Below are 26388 nucleotides of genomic sequence, written 5' to 3' on the forward strand. Positions count from 1 at the left end.
CCAAGTGACAGAGCCAGGTCTTCAAGGTCCTTCGGAAGGCCAGAAGTGAGGGGTCCAATCGCATCTCTGGGGGCAGAATTTTCCAGAGAGCAGAGACTTTATTATTGTTGGTCACACAGTCAGCCAGATGTTTAGACTGGATTTGGCATTTTTATCAACCTATCAAGTCCTTCCCAAGGACCTGGGATAGGCAGATGTTATAATAATAATAATAATTAATAATAAATTACTACTATTATTATTATGACTATTATTATTTCTATTGAAATCCACGATACAAATAGGAAAGTGTAGGGAAAACCAAACTACTGAAATAACTTGTGATTTATCATTTAATGTTATTTTTTACTATCTTTAATGAAAACCATTATCCATGTGATCACTCCAAGTAATAATACTTTGAATGCCCCCCCCCATGTATCTCATAGAACAATCCTCCCCTCCCCCACAAAAAGCCCTGAGTTGTGAGTTGTGAGTTTGAAATAGTATTTTGGGACAAAAGATTTGGGTCTGTGACTTGGAAACATAGGATTTGAGAAAGTGAATGGCCTAAGGGCCTAATCCTGCACCAGCTTGGTAGGCTTTAATAGATTAGCTAGGTCCAGTTCAATTAAATAAATCTCTATTTTGATTAACAGAATCATTATTATGAATATAAGATGTACAAGAAAATGTGTTGCATTGTCAGCCCCAAGATGTACTGTAGATCAGACCAAGAAATCAACTCCACATTAGGACTAAAACTACTTTTTTTAAGATTGACAATAGTAATCTTGTAAGTCTGATTATGTTTTACCTCCTCTGTTTCTTATACTCATGTGAATTAAGGGGGTGCCTGTCTGAAATATTGATACATATCTTCCTCATTGTTTGGGCTTAAGAAATGTTTCCCTCCTTGTTGCTTTGGTCTCCCCTCTTTCCATCAAAGCCAATCCTCTTTACCCTCTACATGTATTTAACAAAAGGCATTTCTTAAATGCGCACTGCTGCTGAGGGAGGGAGAAGTTTGTGATGTTAACTGTTCCCTAATGTGGAAGTGAGGCACAGAGATTGAAACCATTTGCATGTTTACTAGTCAAAAATGCTAAATACATAATGAAACTGGATGCCTTATACAGTACCTATAATGTGGAGTATATGCCCATACTTTTCCCACTCAAAAAAGGTAGAAAAAATGCAAAAAGTAGGAACAATGCAAAAACTACTCAGCATGGAACATTCACCATGTGAGTGCTCCAGTTAAATCCTATCCCCCCCACCCCCTGACCGCCCAATTGTCACTCAAATGATATTGGCTCCTGCAGACAATTGTGAGTTCGGTATGACTGTCTGTAGAGAGAAAGGAATGCATATATAGATGTTGCACCTAGTTTTCCTTCTGCAGAAGTGCAAGTTGCACAGATGGATAGTTCCTGAAGGTGACAGCTCAAAAGTGTCAGCATTCCTGCTTCTTTTTTTCCTTTTTTTCTTTTTAGAAGATCTTCTGGTCATTATGCTTTAGACAAGTCCAGCTATTACTTTATTTGTGTAACCGGGATAACAGAGCCTGCCTACTTCAGAAGAAAATCAAACTTTTTGGCTAAGAACAGTTATTTTAGAAGTATATGAAATTCATATGTATCCAATATTTAATCTACCAGTTTCATAGAAATTAATTGGTATGTAGCAGCCTAATGCAAACCAGCCAATATTCTGTTTTCTGCTTGGAAATATAGATTAAGCAAGGGCTATATTTGAAAAAGGGTGGGAATGGGAAAATCTTGGATTCACTCAACCAAGGGGGTTGGCATGCAGAGATGATCATTGTCAGCCACACTCCTGGAAGATTTCTTGCCCCATTGTTGTGGGATGTGATTAAATTACATCATTTTCATTTTTTCCATCTCTAACTCTCACCACTTAAAATGATTTATCCCATGCAATCAAATGTGATCTTCAAGTTTCAGTTTGATTTTTTAAAAATATACCCCCTCCTTAAATCTGCAAAAGTGTTTTGTAGGATGGGAAGAAAGGAAAGAAATTAAAAGGGGATCTTTAGTAATTCACTTTTAAAATACTGTAGAATCCAGCTGAGTTTTACTCCAAACATGCCTCAATAAAAACCAGACCATATTTCTTGTTCCCTGGAAACTGTCAATATGTTCATTCCATTGCCCTGTACACAAGTTTATAAGGATGCATTGAGGATGGTGGAGAAATGAAGGAGGGGGGATGGGAAGCAAGAGACCAAAGTAAAGCCATCACTACTCATTAAAAGCATGACAAGGAAATAAACATAATTAACCAGAAGGTACATAATTCTCTTCTGCTAGTATGTGGATTTGGGATTTAATGCCATTAAAACTTTCCAAACAATACTATTTTGGAATTATTCTAAACATTAAGTACTATTTTGAGTACGTTTTTTCCTCTACAGGGGCAACATTTTCCTCTACGGGATTAAATTTTTTTCTTTCCCCCTCCTGTTGTTCAAACAGCACTGAAAATTCCTGTGCTGGCATTGGGATTGACCCAGTTTTGAGCTCCCTTAGGGTAATCAACAGTTTTAGATCTGATGGGGCCAAAGACCACTGATACAACTAGGTGGAGCCCCCTGCCCGTGGGATTTGGTGATTCTGAAAATGGGACCTGTGCATTTACTGATGCTTCTTCTTTCACGACAGGATTTTGATAGTACAAGATCCACCTCAGATTTATTTATTCAATTTATATGGACCCCCATCACAAATGCATGACTCTAGCAATACTTAAATTAAGATTAAAACAATATAACACAATTATAGATAACCTATACAGCATCTGAGAAAACATCAACCAACAACAATTAAGACAGTCATGATATGGGCTCAATGACACATCCAGGGCGCCAGACTGGATGACAAAACCAGGTCTTCAAGGCCTCATGAAAGGATGCCAGGTTTGATCTACATGCATAGATCCCTTCCCCCCGGTTGCCAGAACCATGGGCAGCAGGGGTCTGACCAGTCTTCAGTGTGGTAGTAGATGGCATGCTTAGGCCCACCAGCTCTCAACCTGATTACACAGACTTTCACTTAATCCAATTAATGACAATATTATACAGTGTCATTCATACCCTCCTTCACAGGTTTTCTTGGGACAGAATTTACAATCTTGAAATATTAAAACTCATAAACCCACATTGCAAAATTGGCAACTAGCACATTTTTAATGCAAGGAACCATGGCCTCCTTTCTGGGACTGCCATTGCATTGCCTCCCATCACCAGAGGAAATAGGTTGGGGATGTGTTAGATTTATACTAGAATGATTTGGTTCTTTTCTCTTTCCTTCCTTTCTGGCCAACAAGGACCTGGAAACATCTCTGAATAAAACGATGGTGAATTTTCCTCACCTACAGTCAATATTACAGTCTGGAAATATTTGTTGTAAAGCTGAACTGGATATTTTTCTGGGGAAAAAAGTCACCAAATTGAGTGGCTGCCTGCTTCGAAGCCCTGAGACTGAGGTAATTAGCTCACAGTGTGTGGATAGCGATCCACTGCAGCTCATCCATGGGACTGAATGTCAGGCCCTGTTTATCATCTATTCTGCTAGGCCCAATTTGGCACCAGTGGTGAAGGCTACTCAGGGGAAAAGACAAGGCCTGAGCCAGCACGGATGATTAATTATCTTTCACACAACCACTGGCCCTCTGAGGTCAGATATGAGGCTGCAGGGCAGTGAATATATGTGGCTTTCTTTACTGTGCTTGAATGTGGTGGCTGCTTAAAGGAAATCAGTGTAATTAGTAGTAAGAAAAGACTAGATGCATAACATTATATAGGGAGAATGAAATTGCATGTTCACATACCCAAACGCACTCAGGTTCTGTAACAGAAATTTAGAAATTTGCAACCTATTTTCAGGGTAACCAGGTTGTTGCCTAGATAATGACATTGTACACATCCACTAGGTCTTATACCCCCCCACCTCAATAATAGCAGTTTTTTCACTCCATTGGGAGTGTCTTTTTACATTTAAAAAAATATTAGCGTCCTCTTAAATTGAAAGGAGGAGAGGATTGCCTTGGGGGCAACAGTCACTGATATTATTGTCAGTCTACGTTCTGCATCCTAGAATCCTAATGGGTTCCCACTAAGGCTTCATAAGAGAGGAAAGATGTAAAAGCCTTTAAGATAATTCTTGCCATCTAAACCTGCAAAGGGCTTCTGATCTTGGCTGCATATGTATCCTGATAAAATGTACACATTGCAATTAACATATATTCAAGAACTGAAATCCTCATTCAAAAGCTGCACCTGACTTTACAACAGAGCCAGCACAACATTAGCCCTATTTGTATAATTTGTCTGCAGGTATAATGATATGGAGTGGAATTACATCATCTGGCTTAACTGTCTGCCATCTTCCATATAGTCTTTTAGCTCACCATTTTCTGCGACATACGTGCCTAACCTCCATCTTCCTTTGAAAATGCAGATGTCAGCCATAGGTTAGATCAGGTGAGCCTTCTCAACCCCATACTTTTGATGGAAGTATGAACCAAGAAAGATATGAGCCATGTTTTGAGCTTTCGTTGATGGACAGAGGCCCTTGGCAGCAGGGGTTAGCAGCATAGTGCCCACAAGTGCCAGGGCATTTGCAAAACAGACCGTCCCCCAATTAAAAACATTTTATTTATAAAAAAATAATATGGCCAAAATCTCACAAGATCACAAAATCTCATGACATTTTAGTATTCTGTCATGAGGTTTTATGTATGCGAATGCTGAAATTTGATAAATTTGACAGATAGATAGATAGATAGATAGATAGATAGATAGATAGATAGATAGATAGATAGATAGATTCTCACAAGATTTTGTTGACAGTGCGGGAGGACAATGCCTGAAAAGATTGTCAAATTTTCCAAGGTGTGTAAAAGCAGAAGCCTCTCAGAAACTCCGTTTATATATTTATGGTTAGTTATTTTGTGTGAATTTTGGATTCCGTTTTGTGTGTGGAAAAATGGATGGGGTAGCCATATTCCCTTATGTTTCCCTTTGCTCTCTATTGCCATGTGCTACATTGTTCTAAAGAGTTGTTCTCTGAAGCACCATGGAAAGTGACATTGGACCTCCATTGAGGAAAAAAATCCTTATTTTGGAGGGAAGCTTCTCTTGGATTCCAGTTACTTCTATGAATAGAAGGAGCTTTTCAGTTGCAGACAGTCTCAATGGCAGCAACCTGTGAAGCAGATGGGACGGAGGGAGGGGGTAAATTCAACTCACCATTCCTACCTCTCACCCTCTGAGGAGGTAACTTGGAGCAAGCTCTTGGGAGGCTTCCCCCCTCCCCATCTGTCTCAGATCCTTGAAACAGAGTTGCTAGGGATTGACCATTAAGTATGCATGTATGTAAATTGTGTTTATTTGGTTGAATTTTTCAGCATGTGGAAAGAGCAGCCCAGAATTACAAATACACTTGGATCACAGGCCCAACTGCTAGCATCATTACATTATCATTTTTTAATGTGAACTCTGCTAAGGGAAGGGAAAATTCAAAAAGTTTCACATTTTGTCCCAGATGTCTTTGGTCTCCTTAAGCTTCCTGAGAAGAATATATTGTGAAATCAGCCAGTGGCTCATCTGGGAAAATCAAATTAAAATCATCCACTTTTAATTCACCCATATCTTCCCATGGTTGCATCCTTTTTTTTTTCTTACCAGAAACAGAAACCTAACTTTTTGGGATGAGTAATAGAATTTCCAAAAAGACACATTATAATTACTCTTTTCTCTTTTTTAAGGACTGTATTTTTGACATGGGGAATGACTTAATGACTTAATTTCCCCAGGCATTAGAAGTCAGTTGAAGGGAGTCCCCTTTTGGTTGTTTTGTTATAGTGCTTGGTCTCTATTTTATATTTTGTATCTTATATTTATATATTGTTCATGTTTTAATGTTATGTGTGTGGGGGCATTGTTTATTGGTTGTTTCTGTTGTTGTTGTTTTACCCACCCAGAGTCATACTGTATGAGTTGGGTAGCTTTATAAATCTTGTAAATAAACAAATAAACAAAGACACATTCAGTTTTAATCTTCAATAAGCAGTGTTTTCATTATAGGTTTTTAAGCTGATCTTTTTATTATTCATAAGATGCAGATCTAGCTACATTTCCTTTCAAAAATTTAAAGAAACAAACATGAAAGATCACTGAAATGAAAGAGAAGAACACACCATTAAAGTGTAATATAGCACTTTATTTTTCTCTCTGATGACTTCCCTCCAAATAGATTTTAGTATTTCGTATTATTTTAATTATCTATTTTTAATAATTAAGGGTTAGTACTTATATATTGTTACAATATTTCCCTAAAGTAAAGATTATATCATTGTATATGCATCACAGTAAAAATCCACTGTAGTAGGTGTGTAGTAGTTGGGAATGGAGACAGACTCAGAGAGAAGATGAGACAATTCCTGCAACCAGGACTTTTTAAAACCAACATTTCACAAAATAAAGATTTTTGCCTTAAAGCTGATGGTTTAACTTCATTGGTGCTTAGACAAGTTTTCATAGAATTCACTGTTTCCAGAGTTCTCTATTTCCTGTACAACATATCACTTAACCCTATAATGTGCTGCCTTGATTTTTATCATTCTATTCTCCTACTTCAGGCTCTGTCTTACACCAGTGTTTCTCAGCCTTGATAACTTTATGAGGTGTGGACTTCAACTCCCAGAATTTCACAGCCTGCTTAACCTCTTAAAGTTATCAAGGTTGAGAAACACTGACACTATCATATTTTAAATGCTATACCTTAAATAATACTTTGACCTTAACTCTACTGCTTCTCTACCTCCTATTTGATGCCCTTTTACTTCTTTACCTCCTATTATATGCCCACTCGAGCCAGGCTGCCCAAAGTCACTTGTGTCCATTGACCAAGGCTAGGGCTTAGTAGTGGGTGCTGCAGCTGGACAGACTACAGGCCTTCTTGGGAAAGCTACTGGTGCTCTTGGGCCCTTTCTAGCATTGCCAATACTTGGCATTTTGTTGCAACCTTCCTGGGCTGGAATGCCAGCACTCTGGGGTTTCAAGGAATTGCTCCACCTTGGGCTTAATTCTTGGCCAGTGCTCTGGACTCCAGAGAATTTGCCAGGGCCTTTGGCCTTTATAAAGTGGTGATGGCTGGCACCCTCTGCTTCTCTCTCCACAGATCACTAGATGCATTGGAGAAAACATGCTTATTTAATGAAGCAGATTGTTTGGAGGTAGTTAATAAGATTTGTACAGTTAGATGGCGGTTAGAGGGTGGTGGTTACTGAAGTTAGATGGTAAATACAGATGCCCTGATGTGTACAGTCAGTAACAAAATGCCCATTTACTAATAGGAAGACTGATCTCTGCACTCCTTAGATAAAGTAGATCTACTGCTCTACCTTATCTTTGTCTATTTTTCTAAGCAGTAGGACACACTTCCAAATGATACACTGGGCTGTAGACTGTTGACATGCTCTGTATATTTCTGAGCCCGTTACAAGACACCTCTGGAATAAATGTGATGCTGGAGTTCTGCTTTTCATCCTGCTAGATTTTCATTTAATTTTAAGAATCTTAAAATTAATACAATAAAGTGGGACAGGAAGTCTGACTGGAACCATGAGAGGTTTCCATAGGCACCAGGTTGCATACCCTTGGCTTTGAAGATTGATTAAAATTAATAAATAACAATAAAGGTTGAGAAAATTGTATCCCCTATGTAGTGAATGGATATGTAATATTGAGCTGTGATAAATAAAGGTGCCTTGCATCAAAGCTATTCTTCTTTAAAAAGAGAAAGGGACACCGTTATAGACCATCCAACGTGGTGTGTAAAGACAGCAAATGCACCTGATCACTTGATAGTCAGAAAGGCTGTAGCAATTCTACTTCTAGTTTCCAGCAGCAGAAACAAGGAATTATTAGCATTTCGAGCAGCTGCCTGGAAGCACAAGGTTGGTTGCACTTATCTTGCTTATTAATGCTAAATGACATTTCAGGGCAAAGCTCTGGCAGTGAAAATCTGTTCTAAAACTAATCCATGGTGAAACCTGGCTAGCCGAAGCTTTGGGTACAGCACTTTTTAAAAGCAATTCTGCAATGTTAGATTTATGACTTTTTTTTATTTTTGAAGGATACAATCCATTAAGCCCTCTTCCAGCAACAAAGTTCATTGATTTCAGTGAAACTCATTTTCAGTTTATTGCTAGATGAGGATTAACAGCACAATCTGATTTATGTTTACTCAAAAGTAAACCCTATTATGTTCAGTTGGCCTGACTTCCAAGTAAAGAAGAATAGAAAAACTCTCTAAATTACTAGTTTCCATCTGATTTCTTAAAAAATCCTGCTTTTCTCTCAACATGTATCAAAGTGAAAAAATATTTTTGGGCAGAGAAACACAAAGGGGTGTCCTGTGATTAGCGTATATAGCAAATCAGAAAGGCAGCACATACAACTGCTGGTTTGACAGAATCATTTCCACTCAATAAAAAAGGAGCACCTTTCACAGGAAGATCTGTGACCTTGATTCTTCAGAATTGGTTAACCTGTTGTGTATATTTCACAGATGAATTCTGCCCCACGATTTCCACTTTGCTCTACCCTGTGACGGAGAGAGACACACAGCATCTGCTGTTCATGTTTCTTCCCAGACTCCAAAAGCCAATCTTGTGGTGCCAAGGGAAGCACTAAAGAAAGAAAGAAAAGAAATTATGCAAAAGAGCGAAGAGCAGATTTACTCTCCCAGCTGCTCTTCCTCCACACTAATCAAGGCCCTGTCTGAGAAAGCCTGTCCGTTTGGCTACTGGAGATCCTGAGAGCTGCCCACCAATCTTTGGAATTTTCCACCTTGGGAAGCCTGCAGCCTTTATAATGAATCTCTGTTGCAGATTCCGCCCCTAAATCATTTTGGAGGCAGTTCTAGGACTCACTACAGTAGTCTCTTCCTGTATCCTGGGCAGATGCAGTTTGTGATCAGCAGGAGAGAGATGGCACCGCAGACGCTTCAGCAGCAAAGAAGTCATTTTCTAACCTGTTTTCTGAACCTTTACGTTCTTTCTTTTTGCTGCTGTCACACCACAGAATGAATTTAGCATCCTCTTCTCTTTGGGGAATATCTATCAGTTGTAATTACAGAATCTGGGGCTAAAATTTCTAATCAAAATCAAATATTTTTTGTTGCAGTCCAAAAATAACAAGACAACAGTAAGACTAAACTAAAACTGCAGATGGGCAAGATCAGTGCACAGTGTGCTAGAAGCACAAGCTCTAAAAGTGAACAATGTTAAATAATGTTAAACAGAAAAACTACAAAACCAATAAGAACAACCAAGGACATTAAATCCTGAGCCCTCGAAAACTGAAATTAATCCTAAATCAGGAATTCGAGGTTGAAATTTGTTGAGGGTGAGACACTACGCCTAGTTACTCAACATGAGTTCATTGGACTGTTCAGGAAAAAGACAGATGTACACTCCTGTTGTAGTTAATGAAAAAAAAACCTTGTCTCTTGGTTTATTTTTTCATTTTGTTTAGTTATGTTTTAATCCCACATTTTCTTTGTTAAAAATAATCACAAACAGGAATTCAGCTAATTAAAAGAAACAAAGAAAATCACAATTTCACAATTAAACAGAAGTTGCAATTAAAAGAAATAAATAATTCAGTGATTCCCCCCGCTTCCACCAATGTAGCAGATATAAAACCATCATCCTCTTAAAACATCTAAGACACAGGACAACAATTCCAGTCAGAACAGAAAGCAAAAAAGCAGAAGTTTATCTTATTAAAAAATTGTACACTAAACCTTAACATATAATTCCAGGATGGTTTTTGTAAGCATTATATAAAATAAAAATACACATCCAAATGCAATGAGAATAAGAGGAAAAGTAGCTAAAATCCATTTCTATACCATTACATCCTGCCCTTTAATGAAATTCTCAGAATGCATTTACAGAAAGAAAATATAAAATCAAGCTTTTTGCAGTACAGCCCACAATAAAATGAGTTCAAGTTTGAAAAGCCTAGGAGGGCCTTCCCTAAGCTGGCACTGTCTGCATATGTTGCCATTTGGCACATCCAGCAATTGCCACTTTGGAAAAAGGTGGCCTAGGAGAATAGAACTCATTAATTTTAAATTCCATGCAAATATCCTAGGGCAGGAAGTTGGACAGCACCACCCAGACAACACTTTGATATAGGTCAGTTGAAAAGCAGAGGAGAGGCTTCAAATATATTCTTAATACATAGCAAAGGAAATACAGGAAAAGCATTCCTTAAAGTTACTCTTTTTTTTTTTTTGCCAACTATTTCAATACGTATTATTACACTTGTGCCATATACATGTCCTAATATAATTGACATTTTTTAAAAAAAATAATGAATATGGAATCCAATCTGGATTGTGCATGCAAAATTTGAGGCAGTTTACTGGGAGAAAAAGGATATTAAAGAGTTGGTCAACTGGAGTGGCCAAGTAACCAGTTATGCTGTGTCTGACTTGATTAATACTTCCACGGAAGATGATGAAGAAATCCCAGGGCAAGTTAGACTAAAATATTATAAAATCATCCCAGAAAAAGGCAATGGCTAAAACCAAGTATGTACTGCTGTCAGGAAGATGAGATGAATGTGTCCATTACATTACTAGGAATCAAACTCAACTAAAAGGAAACTTTAAGTAATGGTATTAGCAAGTGTGAATGCATGATATAAATTCTGTTTTGTTTAGGTAGAAAATTCTAGTGGAGGACTAATAAGTACAAGTGACTGTGTTAAATTTATGCCCAAGGGATTACCAAGAATTGCAGAAGATGTAATTCAATACACCTAAATGATGCATGGTTAACGGAAGGTAACCAAAAGTATAAAGTATTATTTTTGTATGTTGAAGAGAAGCTATTTCTTATTCAGAAATCAGAGGCATCATTTTATTAACAGTGGCCATATGTCCCTCCTATTAGCAGCCTTATTAGTATAATTACATTAGCCTAACATTAACAGTATTTTGATATAGGTTAGGAACTATAGTCCAAATCATATGGACTTTTACTCTGTTCAAGTTCTCTTCTGGTTGCTTTTATGGAGTTGAAAAAAAAGTATAGAATTTTGCTGAGTGACCATAACCATGTGATGTTTTCTATAGTGCCTTTTATTGGACTGAAGCCACCCAGGACACAAGTGGATAACAGAGAAGTCTATTTCACTGTGTAATTGTATTAACTACCAGTTGATGAGTTTCAGCAGATTGTGTTTTAGGGGGAATTGTAATTATAACCGTGATGCTGACACAAAGTTCACCTACTTTTGAAAACAAGCTTGGAAGGGTTTGGAAGCTAATGAGCTGCAACTAAAGGAGTGAACTTGCTTTCACTTCTTTAAGTTGATCTCATTTGAGACAAACTCATTGCAATCTCATGGCTGCCTGCTTTTCCTCTTTGCTCTCCAGTGACTCACCATGTTGACATTTGCCTTCACCTCTCCAAGACTCATTCCTATTAGCTCCAGTTGGATAACTGTCAACAGTTTCCATCTGTTTTCGCAACATTAAATGTACATATTTTCCCCACTCAAACCATTTTTCCCTTGGAACAAATGATTTTAAATGAGAAAAACTTCCATACCATTCAAGGCAAACCTGCATGTTCTTGTAAGAAAATGGAAGGCATCTGGCAACATGATAATCCCAGAGTAACTGGGATTAATACTATGTGCCTACCACATGGGAAAGTTGGGGAACTCAGTGCTCTGCCCATCTCATAACCCAGCAAGGACCGGATTAGCACAACATACTAAGCTGGCTACAGTGGACCATTTTTGGCAAACAGCTTTGTTTGACCAAATCCAGCTGACGTGCTGTTTATGGTTTAGTGTGCAATCTGTATCAGGCAGTTGGATTACTGGGTAAATCATGATTCAATGAACCAGGGGTTAGATTGTCATATGAACCTCCATCCATTGTGTGTATTCTGAGATTTGAGAGGATCTCAGCCTAAGCTTTGAAGCTGCCTGAACTTCACACTGTCCAGCACTCTGATTGAAGGATCACTGAGTCACCAGGCTGTGTGATGTCTAGATCTCTGTCATATTAATCAACTATCAGCAGAAAGGTGAGAAACATCATCACCATCATCATCTTTAATGTATAAATATTGAAGCTATTTTTGATGCACCATTGTGTATATATAATTCTTGTTTGTGTACCCCATCCTGCATTATGGACAAACATCTGCATATTGATTCCATTATGTGTAATTTGTAAAATAATTATATGTGTCTTTCTCACAGGTCAAAGGATTGGAATGTTATGTAAGGTTGTACAAGATAATCATTTTGAATTAAATGGCCTTTTCTGGACTGATGTAGAAGCCCCACTTCCCTGTTCACATTAACTCCCAAGAAGTAGCTGTCAGCTATCTTATTTTATTTCTTTGAAATAGTATTTGGTATCACATGAAAAGTGTTGCTCTATCATCTCAGCCACATCTCAGCCACATACGTCCAAGCTCTTTTTATCAAACCAACTTCTATATCTGATATATCCAAAGCAAAATTTACATCTTCATTACCAATACATGGACTGACAGAAAACAATGAGGCTAGATTACAATTGTCTTTGTTTTTTTTCAAGGATCTTGATAACAGCTTCCTTGTTATTTAGGATCCTCAGTACTTCACCCTTTATGGAGGTGATAGAAAGTGACAAGAATTTTTTAAAAGGTCCATTTTGATTTCCAGGTGCTAAGCTGAGCACATAGTTCAGCCAGTGACTACTACAGTATTTTGACCTTCAGATGGAGTGGATTTAATAGAATTTGATAGAAACGTTATAGAAGGGAGCATAAATATTGAACACTTATGATGTCATGTTATTTTGAACAGCTACTTATCTAACCTAAGTTCCACCTACTCTGTTGCTTCAGTTTGAGATCCAAGAATAAAGCCCAACAGTTTCCCTTTAATCTGCTAACTACCCCTAAATTCAGAGCCATTTAAAAGCAGAATCATTAAACCCTCTTTGGAATCATTGTTCCTGTATATCTGTACATTCTCCTAGTTTGACGTGTCTGGAGCAGAAAACTCTTGTACTGAGTGGATAATTTTTGTGTGCTTGTGTCATGGTATTTGGAATATATATGTTTGTATATATTTGCCCAGAACAAATGTGTATATGTCTGTACACACTAGCCCAGAAAAATCTGATGAAAGCTTGTCATGCAAACTTTGTCTTAACTAAAGGTATAGAGTCAATCCTCCGGGCAGGATTTTTGTTCAACTTCAAGATATTGGCTTCTCAAATTTATCCACAAACAGAAACATGCATGTTCCAAATCCACCCTTCCCTTACTTCCAACTTCTTTAAGACAGGCACACACCTTTACCGATTTGCACTGTTGGCACCAATATGCAGCACCTTCAGAAGGTGTGGAGAGGGGGGGATGACAGCCATGCAAGAAATGAACAACCTTGCCACACTGAGGGTGAAGCAGGTATAGGAACAATCACAAGGATCATATATAATGCAGTAAAGCTGTCTATCTGAAATATAAACAAAAGCCCTTTCCTGAGGCGCTGGAGGATAATCACTCGCAGTGACAGCATCTTCAGCCAAGCATAGGCAGTCAGGAAGACTTCATCCTGCATGCTTGGGACTTGGCTTGCCTATTTTTGTACCTGAGGACTCGGGTGGCTTTTTGTCTTTGTTGAAAAACTTCATATTTACATGCAGCACCTTCCTCTTCACTTTAAGCCCTCCAACTAATGGAATGATTTAGGCACCTTTCCCCCAATTCTTGCCTCCTCCCTAATAATTTCTTACAATGTTTTTGAAATGGGGGGAGGTTAGAGAAAATACAAAGTACCAGAAGGAAAGGACTAACTCTTAGATCTCTTCTTCTAATAAGGGAACCCATAGGCTAAATGCTGGCAGAAATGGAGCTTAAGAAGGGCCACTGAAATGCAAAGGGGACACATCCACAATCTCAAGGAAATCCCAAGCCTGCAGAAATGTCTTAAAAGTAATAGTAAATGGGGCAATCCCACCCTCCCCCAAATATCCATGATGAACCATTAAATCTCTGCTGCAAGTGAAATGCCTTCACTTTGCAGAATTTTTGAAAGGCAGAGTAAATGAATCAGGGAGAGTTATGTGTGCCTAATGCCTTCCTTTTCTTGCAGGTGAAAGCCAAGGGCAGGCTGCAAATCCTTGGATGCTGGCTGGACATCAGGGTGATAAAAACCAAGGCTTGGATCAAAAGCTGGTTTGAGTTTTATCCCTTTACCATTCTCAGCTTTCCTTTTTGAGCAGAAGTGGCCCAAATGTGGTTCCTGAACTTTTGTGGCACTCAGAAATCTCGTTTATAGTGAGAAGCTAAAGAAATGGGGTGTGCTTAGCCCCTATATGGGTTTATCATACTTAAAAATGAAAAACAGACCTTCCGCCCAGGAAAACACAAATAAATTTGGCCCCCGTACATTATCAATCTACCATCTCCACCAGCCTTCAAAAAATGTGCTCCTTTAGCCATAAAAACATTACCTGTCTGTGCATTTTAGGGAACTTTTAGGATGGCTATATTGAGATTGGAGAGAGATCTCTTTGCTCTACACCAAATTAAGCTTCCAAATACAGTACATACTTGTAAAAGAAACTGGACATCAGGTAGTCCAGAAATGGGAGAAACTGGGAATCATGCACCCTCTGTAATTTTCTCTTCAGTTGTCCAGGCTCAGGTGGAGGGTTCCTCTTGTCCTTTCTGCTTTTCATTTCAAAGAATTTGGGAATGGCCACCAGTTTGAAGCCTGAACACTTGTCTTCTAGAACACACGGAGTTTCTTTCACTTTATTCCACCCTTCCTATTTTATAGGGCCCCCTGACATTTTAAAACAGGTCTCATGAAAGGAAATCATCCCTGATAGTACTGAAATTACAATATCCCATTCTGGAAGCATAGAGAAGTAAAAAGAGCCATTTGCTCCCTGTTTGCAAGCAAGGAAAACCACTTCAAACTCTTTTCTCCATGCCAGCTTCTTCAGGCATGCTAAGCAGCAGCTTACCTTCCCCTGAAAAATTTAGCAGTTTAATATTTAGAGAAACAAAATGGTGTTTTCATTAATAGATTTCAACAGCAGCAACATCCGACCTGAAATGATGTTCCCGAGGTCATACAGTGAGTTCATCAGTCTTGCAGCAGCAGCCAAATCCCGAGAGAAATTTGTTCAAGCCCACACCCCCAACTCTGCTGCTCCCACCCCAACCTTCATAACTTCTTTTTTCAGCATAAATGGGAAACCTCAAAGAAGATTTGAGGCTGGAATATACCACAAAAAATGCCCACCCCCTTAATTCTCAGTCCAGCCCACTCATGTGTTTCTCATGGAATAAACTAAGCCCTGATGAGAGCAGTTTGAAGTAAGGGTGAGGAGTTCTACAGGTGACTTCTGGTGATGTGAATGGATTTAAATAGCAGTTATTCCCCTGTGCCTGTGGCAGGGCAGCAAGCTATGGTGGGGGGGGGGGGGTTGAGGCTTGAAACTAGAAAGTAAAGGAAGAATAGCCTTGTGTGTGTGTGTGAGAGAGAGAGAGAGAGAGAGAGAAGTTACTGGCTCCAGCTTGTCATTACAGGATTCTCTCTCACAATATTCCAGCTAATGATTTAAGCCATCTCATTATTTAGAGAGCTCCAGAGAGCAAGGTTTCATTATTTTTCAGTGGAGAATCCCTGGAAAAAACAGGGAGTATATATTTTGCCCCCTCCCACCCACCTCTGACTTTTATTCTAAGATGCATATTTAATTTTAAGTATTCCTCATTCATGGTTGTTTGCATGTTAGGATCTTTTGGAAGAATGTAAACATTTTCTGTATAGTTTTTTCCTTTTTAAAAAAATGCTAATTAGTATGAGATGCATTCTTTTCCTCTCTACTCCCTTCTATCTTTAAAGGGTCAGAGTTTACCATTTATAAATAGCTACCCCCACCTTTACTCAATCACTGTCCTCTAGATACCTGCCGATCAATCACTGTCCTCACATTTCCCAGGTTATCATGCAAAACTCTGCAGGAGGCCAATTCTTAGGTATTGCTTGGCCACTTTGTACTTAGCTGATCTAATTAATTAACACTGTACTTCCTATTTGTATTGAAACTATTTCAGATGAAATATATATTTATTTATTTATACAAGTTTACTTTTTTCCCTGATTATTTGGATCTACCAAGTACCTTGCACTATAATTTTCCCCCATTCTTCAATAAAGGAGTCAAGTACAAACCTTTTATTTATATCTTTTTTTAGTCTTCATTTGACCCAGAAAAGCTGGGGCATATTCAGCTGATGTGAAATGTACAATTTTCATATAAAATAAATAAGAAAATAATGGCCTAACTACTCCAGGAATATTTGGAAAATACTAATTGTCTGGATTCATTTCAACCACACTTTTGGCCAGGATACGGATTGAGCTTGCTTTGGTCACCATGTCAGATGACTTTTACCCTGAGTTGTTAGAGTCCTATCTTGAACAATCATGAATAACTTTGTCTGCAAATAATTTTAGAAATATGTCACAGAAGCTGCAGAATGGTTGCTTTTCCCAACAGAATCTGGTAGGCCTTGAACAGGGCTGCTTGATGATATGCACTAAGAACAGTGAAATGCACAGCAGAGGCCTAAACAAGAGCATGCTTGTGCTCACTCATATTCAGTCTTGGTAATTCACTAGCATCACTCTAGTGATCAGTTTAATTGCTTCATTTCTCAGAGGCTGGCAACCACAGAAAGGCCATGCTAGAGCAGGCATGTCATGGAACTGTCTCCCACATCATTAAGAAAATCCTCAAGCATCCTCAAAAACATCCTCAGGACCCAACAGGTGCCTCGGCTGGACCATCCTAGCTGGTTCCCACTCTTGCAGAAGTTGAGGGTACTCATGATGTGCAGCTGATCATGACAAAGGACTGATGCCAATATTTTCCATCTTCATCTGCTCCAATATGAACAGCAAGTCTAACATGTGATAGTGCATATTGGAGTTGGGATTGAGAACAAGCTCATGGTGGCTTTGGAGGCCCTGAAGTCCTGAGCCCCATGTCCAGGGCATGGAGATTGCAATCTTCCAGAACAGTCTGGGAAACCCTATCATCAACCTGCCAGCGAGATCCAGGGGCTTAGGAAGGTCTGATGTTAAGCAGCTGGGATGATGACACACCACCAACAGTCCTCACTTGTCCCTGCAGCCCAGCTCTACCTGGCCATCTCTGGAGCAGCACATCTGGTTAGTGTTAAAGTTTCTTGAATGATAATCACCACCAACCCCTCTACAGCCTTGGCATCATAGCTGATGCAGAACCTGAAAGTTGGGAAGACAAATCCCTCACAGGGTTATAGCCACATATTTGGCCAGCTACATTTCAGTAATATAAGCCATGCCTGTACGTATATTTTCCATCACAACATGGATGGATGAGGTCTTGTATGTATGGACCTGGCATTTACCAGAAGCTGCCTGAGGCCAAGATACCCAGACATCTGGCTTCCTAGCCTCAGGAAAGGCACCTGCAATGCAAGTCCCCCTTCTTTGATAATGCCCAGCCCAGTGTCTTTCAATACTTCCCCTTGGCCATCTCTATGGTCAAAACATTCCCTAGTCCCCAGCTAGAATTTCTAGCCTCCCCCACACTTTGTTTTAAGTCAGAATGCACTGCTTCACATTCTGTCAAACACTCTGGAGGAGTTGCAGTCTGCTGAAGCATGTCTCCTGAACCCACCAGCACATAACCAGGCCTAAAATGCCCCACCACTCCTCAGGACACTTTTCTCACATATGACTTACTGATCCTCCAAAGAAGATAGATCTGTGATATCTCACATTCTACATTCTAGTGGTGAGAATTGAGGCCAGGATCCAAGACCTCTTCCAAAAGTCTTATCTACCCTTGAAGATTTTCTGGAAGCTTTAGCTAGTGCAAAATATGGCAGCTAGGCGATTAACTGTGCACAATATTTTCCTAATGTTGAAAGATCTGTCTGGGATGCCAGTTGCTCTCAAGGCACAATTCAAGGAGAAATCTAAATGTGCTAAGTGTTAATGTGCAAAGCATTAAAGTTATCAGGAAAGGATTGCTTAAAGATAGATCCAATTTCAGACCCTCAGTTATGGAATGCATGGGAGATACAGACATCAGCAGCAGGAGCATGTGATGACAAGACATAAACCTCATGATTTATATATTTGCATCTGATGTCAGGAGACAAATATGGAAGAATAGGGTTGGTGTTACAATGTCACAGTGTGCATATTGTCATTTCTTCATCATAGGGGATGCCTAGGATGGGAAAGACTTTTGCATTTCCTACCCTGCATATTTAAGAAGGGGTCAAGTCTTTACCCTTTGGCTAGGCCTTTTATGTTGGACTGGTAGTCATTTTAGCTTCTGTTTTTGTATTTTTAATTTGACTGTGATCATTTTATATTTTGTACTTTATTTATTTGTCAACCTTTTTGAACATTTGAGTGTGTTACACTAAAATAATAGATAGCTAAATATCAATCCTTAAAGAAATGAGAATCAGCAGGGGAAAATGAAGCAGAATCAGAATATTTCTTCTGATTTCTTCAGAATATTCGATTGCTGAAACTCGTAGTACTTCACATTTAAATCAAGGATAACTAGAACTCATGTATTACCTTGTGTTTATTGTTTGCAAGTAAATGTACAATCTTTAATGGGTAGCTTAAGACTTTATTTCTCAACATTGAAAGAATATGGCCTCTGACATCTGGAGTAAGGGTTAGCTTTATTTTGAAGCAGTGGGTGAAAATGTCTCCTTTGTGCTCCAGGTTTGAGAGAGAGGGTAATTTTCTCCACTCATTTCCATTACTTTGCATCATTAAAACCCCAAAAAATCTCAGCCACAAACACAGTGGTATTGCTTCAAATGCTAAAAGATAATAAGGCTGTCAGATGCATAGCTTATTATGAAATTTGTGATTTTTCCGGAGAAAGGAAGTAGTTTGTGTTCTGAACGTTCTTGTTTTTTGGAACAAAAGATCAGCTTTTAAAAATAAAATTAAAACCACACATCTCAGAACAGCCAGGAAACCTCTACATATCTAGTCATGTGCCAAGAAATTTCTGTATACCTACCAAAAAATTTAGCACACTACAGAAATATCAGCCATGTTCTAAGGTGTACATCTGTTCACCCGGATACCAAGCAGTTTTCTTGAAGCATACAGTTTTCATAACTGTACTTTTACAAATTTTAGATCATTGCTGATGGTAAAATCAAACTTTTGCTCTGTATATTCTACTGAGAAGCCCCTGTCTAAGTTGTTTCAGATGTGTCACTAATTGTTAATTTTAATCTGATGTCTCAATAAAATAAATGATATTTGTCTTATATAAATAAAAATAGAAAATAGATTGTGCTATTCTAGCTATTATTGTACAACATGCCCCATCAGTCCTCATAACTGGCCATGCTAGCTAGGGTTGTTGCCCACCCATGATGTAGTTCAATGAAACAATACAGTTTTAAGAATATAGGAGACTGAAGTATAATCAATCAGACCTTTGATCCATCAAATTTAATAGTGATTAATAGTTGTCCATGATTTCAGGTCTTTTTCAGCACAGTCTGCAGATAACATTAATAGGATGTGGAACTCTACCATGAGCTATGGTTCTTCCAACTGTTGAAGAATGTCCATTTTCACTATTATGAAATATGAGAGCCATGTTTCAGTAAATGAAAGGCTGCAGTCATATACATATTTACCTTGAATTAAACTGCATGATGGTTACATTGAAGGAAATATGTCTAGCGGCAAGATATATATATAATAATACCTTTACCCATAAACTGAAGGACATAAATATTATGTTATGATTCCCAGGATATTGTTTTGTTTTATGCACTAGTTGGCAGCTACTCCTTCTCAATGCCGGCAGACACTCTATTAGTCATATACATGTGATCTTTAAGCTCTCACATGTTTTGATCAAAAACCTTGCTAGCAAAAATCCTTTTGTATTTCTGCTCTGTAATTATGAGCTCATCCTTTATTGAGCAGGAAGACTATGATGCTCTTTTGGGCTTATATAAATATTGCCTCTTGGAATTCATTTAGTGCAGTGTTTTTTAAACTTGGCAACTTTAAGACATGTTTAAGATGTGCTGACTTCAACTCCTGGAATTCTCCAGCCAGTTGGCTGGGGAATTCTGGGAGTTGAAGTCCACACGTCTTTAAGTTGCCAAGCTTGAAAAACACTGATTTAGTGTCTTCCTGGGACATTACAGGTCACCTGTCAGTTCCCCACTGAAGGGCGTGAGAAAAAATGGAGCCATGATGGTTGAAAAGGAGCCTGACTTGAAGCATTTAAAATGAACTGACAAAAGGGGCAAGACAAATCCAAAGTGAGGAAATTGCTGACAAAAACTAGCCTGGCTGCTTTGTAACTGTGGCACCTGTGGAAGGGGGGGGGAGAGAGCGTGAGCGCAACAGTCATGCTACAGTCTCTAAGGGCTAAGCATAGTGCTAAGAGATTAGTTGGTGGGGGGGAGGTCCTTTCAAATCTGGGATATTTTTAATTTATCCATGAGTACTAAATCCACCTACCAAGAACCAGGGTAACACTCTGAGAAGAAGTTTTATGCTGTGAAAAAAATCATATAAACAAATAAAATGGTGGGAGCTGATAGGCTTTTTGTATTGGGGATTTTACTTTGTAAGCCGCCCCGAGTCACTGTGTGTGAGTTGGGTGGCCATATAAATTTGTTAAATAAATAAATAAATAAATAACTAGATGAAATAATACCAGCTATCAGGTCTGGTCCACTATATAAAGGGTGGCCCCTTACTCCAAGGTAAGCATGCTCCATTTTGGGCTGTGCTGGGGATCGATCTGCTTTGCCCAATACTTCATAAGGAAGACAGCTGCTTTTTTTCCCTTCTCTTTGCCAAAAGGAAATGGGTCAATTGAAGCCTGAATGTTGGGTTTCAATCACAGGGAAATCTTTTCTCAGAGGTCACCCTGCAGCAGCTCTGTCTCTAAGCACTGCTAAGGAGAGCAACGTCTGACTGCTTTTGTCAGGGCTGAGGCTGGGGAAATCAGAAGAGACTCCAGAGGAGTAAATTGGAAGGTAGAAGCCAGATTAAAGAGCAATCAGGATCCAGTAGGAACAGACTGGAGCTGAAAGCTGAAGAGCATGCCTTAGAATGGACATAATTATTAAAACAAAAATGAAGAGAAACATCTTAGAGGACCCCAAAATGGCCTCTCAAAAACTTTAAAAAAGACCAAAACCCTACACAGAAAATCATGGTGCTAGATTCATGATGCTGCCCTGCCCTCTTCACTATGACACCCTGGCTGTTGTAGCCCTCCCCCTTTTCAAAAAATGTAATTTGCAGCCCATAGCCACTAAAATACTCATCCAGTAAAAGAATCTGGAAAAGTCTTGCATCTGCAGGATTTAGTGATTATTCTCCATGAGGAGAAGAAAATATCTTTTTTGCTATTAAGAGAGTGTCAAATATACATGCCTTTAAAGGATGGCTCCAATTCAATTTTAAAAAAAAAATTTTTTTTTTGCTGTTACACAGGTTCTTGTGAAATTACTGCAGAGTGTTACTCCTCCAACAGAAACACTTAGATCTTCACAGACTGCTGAATGTGTCAGAAATTCCAAAACTGTAGTTCTCATCTCTGTTTCATACAGCAGGAATTAAATGAGTTATTAAGCCAATAAGTAGCTTCTCTGACTCTTAAACTTGGGCAAAGATGGACAAATGTCTATTTCAGTTTTATTTTCCCCACTCCATTGGCATCTCACTCTGACACTCTTAACAAAAACAGGGCCAATGTGAAAAACTGTATACATTTTGTGCATATTATTCTGAAAAATGCAATTTTATGTAGGTTTAGAATGCACGTTTTTGTAAGTATATGAAATTACTATATAGCTGTTTTGATTATTTTCCCTTCTTACCTAGGTATTATTATGCTGACTTTCATCCTTGTACATACATATGTTTTGTTTGTTTGCTTGTCTGGACAATTGCATCATAAAATTTGGAAAATTCTGAACTGTGTTCTAGTTTGTGAATGTTTGGATCAAGTAAAGTAGTCTTTCATCCATAAGAAGGACAGTATAAACATTTGCAAGCAGGCAGGGAGGCAGGCAGGCAGGAAGGAAAAAAAAATGGTTTTCCTTAATTTTTCCCTTGCTATTTTTGCTCTTCTATTCCATTTCCCTGTGTATAATCTTTAAATTATGACAGTTGGATAAATATTTGTCTTCAGCTTACATTATTTTATAAGCTATTGTGAATATTGATACTATGATATAAAAATAAAACCAAATATTAATGATGTGGTCTAGCTTCTAGGATTTTCTAAATAAACACTCCACGAGGCCAAAATAGCAATGTCACAAACTGCCCTCAGTCCACATTTATAGTCAAGTAATACATGCCCTTCACTGAGATGGTTGTTGCTGTTCAAAAATCTGCAGTGTTTACAAACTGAACTGTTATAAGGCAGACTCATCCTTTTAAACAAAGGGGAATTGCCATTAGATATAATGCCAGAAATGCTGCTATGCCAGTTTCAGAAAACCTTGTTTCTTGCCTTTAATGCAATAAGTTTCTTGGATGCCCCTTCTAAGTGACTGTGTGGGTTATTTCTGGCATGCTTTAAGCCTTCATGCATTTTTAACGATTTACAAGGCAAGGAAAAATTCTTCTTGTTCACTTCCCTCTCCCTCCACCTTTAAAAGAAGAAAACAAAATAAATTAAATGAGTTAATATACATGAAGTGGAACTGTTGGTTTGTGGTGATGGTTTTATAATTCCAGGTTGGAGGGTTTTCTTTCCCCTATTTAATTACACACAATAACCCTTGTGGTCTATAATGTAATAACAAAAGCAGGCACAAACCTTGGCATGAGTTGCTGGGTTATAGAAGAGGAGGGAGCAGGGTTATATTTTATGTTGGGAATAAAAACTTAGGCGGAGAGAGAGAGATAGAGAGAGAGAGAGTTGCATGGAAAACCTCTCTTAAAATTATTGAGCTGTATGCAACATTATTTTTTTTCAAATGCTTGGTGGAATTATGGGCCTGTATAAAAAATAGTAATATATATTGAATCAAACCCAGTAACATTTCCTGACACATAGGAGTGACATTGAGTCTTGCCAACTCCATATGTTGCTGCCTCCCTGGACAACACCCCAGCTGGTCTAAGAAGAAGGTATTCTATGTCTATGAGCTGTCAGGAGCCATTACTCGTTCATAGTCTCATAATAGCTACAGTAATAACTTGATCAATCTGTTGCTGATGGACTGACCTGGAGTCCTCAGGAGTGTTCTGCTTTCTCAAGGGTAAAAGTGATTACTTGATGAAAGGTTGTTTGTCATGAATATTGACTTGCTACTTAGATAATAATAACCCTTAGATGTCAAACTTCGGATCAGCAACTGGTAATGTTTTAATGTTGAAGTGACAGCAGGAGGTCATGTTGTCTCGAGGTCCTAAAACTTGGAAAAATGCCCAGTGTAAAATGCACGAGGAACTTTTTAGTTTTTAGCTAAAGGCAGAGGCTGCCGTTCCAAAATTTGTCAGTAAACAATCCTAATGAGCTTATTGCTTATGCTACTATCTCTCCTTGCAGAATTAGCCATGGGATAGACACTGATACACTGAAAAATGGGAGAGGCAGGACCAGTGAAAGTTTTGATTTTGCTTGAAAAAGTACTCCAATGTTTTATGATTATGTAGCTCTGTAATTTATGTCCCTAAACAGCATCCTAAACTCTACAAGTAATAAAATACAATTCACCCTAAGTAAAAATGTAAAAGTATAAAAGCATTAAAATGAAACTGACAAACTAAAACAGCAACCAGCTATTCAGATAGAAAGTGAAATAAACACTGCTCTTAATTAAAAAGGCTAATGTTAAGATGAAAAACAAAACAAAACAAGAATGTTTTTGTTGGGGACACTATTACAAGGTCAAGGAGCCAGGGCGGAAAAGGGTCACCCAGTGTTTATTTTCTCCTGCATTTCAGATGGTGAGGTCATCTGGAGATTGGCCACTAGTGCCCATCTCAGTGGATAAGTGGCTTGTTGCCAAAGAAAGTGGCAGAAGAAGGATTTGACATCCCAAACCTGAACTGAACTCAGAGGTTTACTGGTAGCCAATGGACTGCTCAGTCCAACTAGCATCGTAGCCACACTGTTGAACTAGTGCCGTTTCTGGTCTCTCATCATTTATCATGTGCTCAGGCTTACAGATGGGCAAGACTTCTGTTTGGTTTGGAAAAGAATGCAATTCACATTTACATATGTAAAAAGAATGCTATTCCCAAAAAACATTATGGTTTTAGGAGGAGATTTAAAAAATCAGAATGTAGAGAAAGCAGAACCAATAGATCGTATATCTCAGTGTTCTGGATTTTAATCCTTGAGTTTAATGACATTTGATGTATCAGATGTGCGTTATCACTTCTCTTTATTCTGTCAGGTTCCTCATCTTTAATAAATTCATGACCTTTGGTTACAACATAACCCTTCTTGCTTGGAAAAATTGGGTCTGCAGGATTTGACTTATGAAGATTTTATTTGCTTGGGCTTTTGTTTTGTTTTCTTTTTTAAATAATCCATGTTTGCACATTTCTTCATAAACAGAAGAGAAAGAACTTGAGATCTGAACAAAAACGCCACTGTGTGAGCATGAATATGACTGTTTTGAGCATGCTTAACTGTGGAATTTTCAGTCCAAGAGAAAAAAAGTCTACATATTGTGACCAGAAGCTACTCTAACCTGGATAGAGATGAATGCCCGGGCTGCACACCTGATCCTTTGATTCAGTCTCCTCCTCCAAATGGTTGATCATCAACTCCCACCTGACTTTCCTAGAAAATAAAAATAGATCTGGGTGCCATCAGCATAGTAAACTCTCTTAAAAGTTAATGGCGTGAAAATATTAGTACGCTATCAAAATCAGTCCACCATTGCTCAAATGTTTTCTTCCTTCACAAAAGAAATCCCTGCTTTTTCATCCTCATGATGCTTTAGAATTTCTTTAAGATTTCCTTTGGCTTTTCTTTTTAGCTTATTTGATTGCTACGAAGTGGCAGGATGCTGCTTTTTCCGCTTCTGACATGAAGGTGTCTATCATTCTGCAGCTTCTCTAGCTGCCCCTGCTTCTTATCCCAAAAAATCTGTTGAGAGTCTTTGTAGTGTTTTCTCTTGGGATTTAACTGAAGCATCAGAAGCCAAGGAGGCTGCAGTCTGCTGGAGAGAGGCCATTCAGTGAAAGACAGCAAACTCCTTAATAGTGAATAATTTCAAGGGTCAAGCAGAGAGGGGTCCTTACAGCTGGCACGATATAATGGCACAAGAATGTGAACAGAGAGCCAGGAAGCCCCTGTGTCTGCTTTTGCTTTCCAACGTTTGATTTGGTACCATCTACCTGGACCCCCCCCCCTTTCTTTTCCCGAAACAGTTAAATACATATTTGTTAAAGGAATGGGGGTGGGAAAGAAGTTATTTCATGAACTAGGTGTTTCAAAAAATGATCATACAAAAATCAGCTTTCCTCTGTTCTCCCACATCCCCTTTTCCATACCGCCTACACGGTTAACCTGCCAAAGGCATATCTAGAATGTTTCCCTTCAGGAAACAAAATTTTTGGACACTTTCATTTTTCAGCAGACAGATGGAACAGCAGGCTTGCAATCTTCAACCCACACATCCTTCTTTTGCCATTGGGGAGAAGAGTGCAAATAAAACAAAATTACTTTCATTTTACATTGAGATGCCAGTCAAGCTGGAACAATGCTGCATTTTACTAAACTTGCAACAGGATATGTCAGTGTGCTCTCATGATACAACACACACACACACACACACTATTGAACTTTTGAACCACCCATAGGTAAGTCTGTAATTCTTTACTAACACTTTTTGGAATTTCTCTCTATTAGGAATAAAACATACAGTAATCTCTGTATGTCCGCTGTGGCTTGATTCAGCTTTTCTGAATAAATGAGTATATAAGCTTTTATATATTATTATTCTCATCATCCATGAATGGGCAAATTTATTAATATTGATTAATTTTGTCATCATTGTTATCTTCCTCCAAGAGTTATTTTATTTATTTTTACTTATAACATTTATATCCTGCATTCTAATTATTAACAATCACAGAATAGTTGCAGAGAATTGAAACACAGTAGCCAGCTGTAGAATATTCAGATCAAAACAAAAGTAGACATTTTAAACTCACTATAAACACCCTAGGTAGAATTAGGAATGTCAATATTATAAATATATAATCATCTGAAGAAAAATAAGTCA

The 26388-nt window shown here is 38.4% G+C and overlaps 1 long non-coding RNA gene across 2 annotated transcripts in view; it reads right to left on the bottom strand.

Annotated features, from left to right (window-relative positions):
* Positions 1–6256: 6256 nt before the first annotated feature.
* Positions 6257–26388, bottom strand: part of LOC148216678 (uncharacterized) — a 61766-nt gene continuing 41634 nt past the window's right edge. For both annotated transcript variants that reach the window (XR_015794807.1, XR_015794806.1), the window contains exon 5: positions 6257–8697. This is a non-coding gene — a long non-coding RNA (uncharacterized LOC148216678). The remainder of the gene's footprint in view (positions 8698–26388) is intronic.

Source organism: Python bivittatus, unplaced genomic scaffold (genome assembly GCF_059951505.1).
Source record: "Python bivittatus isolate LINGU-HERP-01145 unplaced genomic scaffold, Pbiv_v1 ctg000080_np1212, whole genome shotgun sequence".
In the NCBI taxonomy this organism is placed as follows: domain Eukaryota; kingdom Metazoa; phylum Chordata; class Lepidosauria; order Squamata; family Pythonidae; genus Python; species Python bivittatus.